The sequence below is a fragment of the Belonocnema kinseyi genome, chromosome 8 (genome assembly GCF_010883055.1).
Source record: "Belonocnema kinseyi isolate 2016_QV_RU_SX_M_011 chromosome 8, B_treatae_v1, whole genome shotgun sequence".
NCBI classification, from domain to species: Eukaryota; Metazoa; Arthropoda; class Insecta; order Hymenoptera; family Cynipidae; genus Belonocnema; species Belonocnema kinseyi.
In genome coordinates this window covers 126,216,800-126,219,314 of record NC_046664.1, presented here as the reverse complement: position 1 = coordinate 126,219,314, position 2,515 = coordinate 126,216,800, and positions in this window count along the sequence as shown.

Genomic DNA, 2,515 nt, shown 5'->3' with positions numbered 1-2,515 from the left:
TTATACTACCACACTTTCTATTTTTTGTATTATGGAGTAAGACAAATTCGGAAGATCGCTCTCGAATATTGGTAAGTGACTTAGTAAGCGAGCCTAGCGTTGTTCCGAGTGCAGCCGAGCGTTAACGATGTGAGCCGACCAACGCTCTACTGAAATTCCTTAAATTTATCAATCACTTGATTTGGGTTGATGCAAATACAATAAATTAGGATAATTCGAAAAGTTACAATTGAAAAACAAATTTTCCACAGAGAGCAAAAAATATTTTTTTAACCTCGATATTAGGATATTTGATTACGTTTAGATATAGTATTTAGAATTTTTAAAATGCCATCACTGTGAACCATTAATAAATAATTTAATGGAAGTCAATTTGACTGCTAGCATTTACTTGATAGGAGCGATAAATTTCTGGATCTCATTATCTAGTTTAGCCGAATGGAAAATCGCCGTGCTGGAGACCCGTGTTCGATTCCCACCAGCTTTACTTTAATCACATTTTTCTGTTTCAGCTTGTAATATAATATTCCTGCATGTATATAATAATGTATAAAATAAATATAATCGCCTCGCACTCTGGAAGAGTCTCAGTGGCCCATGCGGTGAACACTAGCCTAGCAAGGGAGTTGTTCATCTTCGGAGAGTCGTGGGACCGGTACCTCTAGAGAAAAAGGTTTTCTCTAAGTACTTAAGGCTGTTGCTCTTGGTGGTTCGGAACCCACCTTAAACTGTAGGTCCCCCTTCCACCACCAAGTAAATGTGTGGAGGGTGTGTAAAGGAATAGAGAAGGTGTAAGAAAAATGCAAACCCTTAGGGGACACATTAGAAGCTTCCACTACTACTAGTGCGAAAGAGATCAACATCCCATAATAAATAAGTCTGCATTTACGCCGTATGCTCGTATAAAGGATACGTATCGTGACCTTCAACGCGACGCGACGCATGTTGTGTTAATTTTTTTTCTTCTGCTAATCTGACTGCACTAATTTTTACTAAGTCGCTTACTAAATCAGTGCGCCGGTCTCTCTCGACGTTACTATAGTCCTTTGCAAATATTGCAATCTTCTGTAGAAATAAATGTAACATTTAAAAATTTTTTTACAATGAATTTTGTAGTTCGGCATGTAGTTACTAGTTACTACTCGGAGTAGTAAATATTACAAAAGTTCCACTATGTCCCTCCATTGCAAACTGAAAATAGTTAGTCTGATTTTCAGCAAATATTGCAGCAAAAGGTTTCTCCGTGCACTAAGACTCGCAAGGAATGAAATTTTGATTATCTTAAATCCGTTGAAAATTTCGATGTTTTCAAAAAATTCTTGTTTTCGAATATTTAAAATTCCACGATATCTATTGCTCACCTTAAAAATATTGAATCATCAGCAAATCTTTTTATGTATCCATGCATCTCAAATCGGTCCCTATATTCCGTAATGTGCCCTATGCTCTGTTGAGGTCCTTAAGTACCATATTTTCAATATTTGGACTCAACGGTACCCTATCTGCAGCTCATAACTTAAATTTCATTAATCTCATTGTTTCTATAAATTAACTCATGGTTTAATCACTATTTAATTCACGTCTATCTATACTTACAAGGATAGACAAAAGTTTTCGTACACCTCTTTTTTGATGACCGATTAAGTTCTCTTAATTTTAATTATGCCAGAGCTAAAAAAATTTCTATTTAAAGGGTTGATCCGAATGGGAAATGCCTGCATAGAGCCGACACTTACAACTTGTGCAGTACTGAGCCAGTGGTTTTGCCAACGGCCAGTCCAAGCTTGGTAGACCAGTGCTGGCACAGTACTGGGTGAATTGGTCATGCCAACGACCAGCCAAGACTTGACGGACGAGCACTGGCCCAGTACTGGGGGAATTGCAGTTTAATTGCAGTTCCGATACTTACAAAAATCATAGATCAAATAGCAAATATAAATGGGCTTGAAAATAAAACAGACACGCTTTCAGTGTCGCGTAAAATTAACAAAATATAATTTTAAAATTTGTTCGAATTTTGTAAAATTGAAAAAAAGATTGTTTAATAATTTTTCGAAATTATAATTTTCTTTTAGAAATTTGTGAAAATTTTGAAAGTTTTTAAAAATTAACCATTTTTTTAGAAAATTAAGAAACTTTGGAAATTTTAAAAATGTTTCAAAAGTTTGGAAATTATCAAAATTTTTGAAAATTTATTAATACTTTGTGAAATTTTTTGAAAAGTTTAAGAATTTAAGAAATTTTTGAAAATTTATTGAAATTTTTTTGAAAATTTCGGAAATTTTTTGTTTCATGCCTTTCTAGAGTAGAGATGGGACGAGCAGTAGCATACCTACTGCTTCCTGCCCGCCGGCCTCCTGCACACTCCGGCGATGCAGTACCTACTGCAGGCAGGAGGTTCGCAGGACCTACTCCAAACTTCGGCCGGTATTTTTTTTGCTCACCGAAGTCCCAGTAGTTCACTACCCCGATTTGCCGAATTTCTCCTGCAAACTCCGGCAGCACTCCGGCAGGC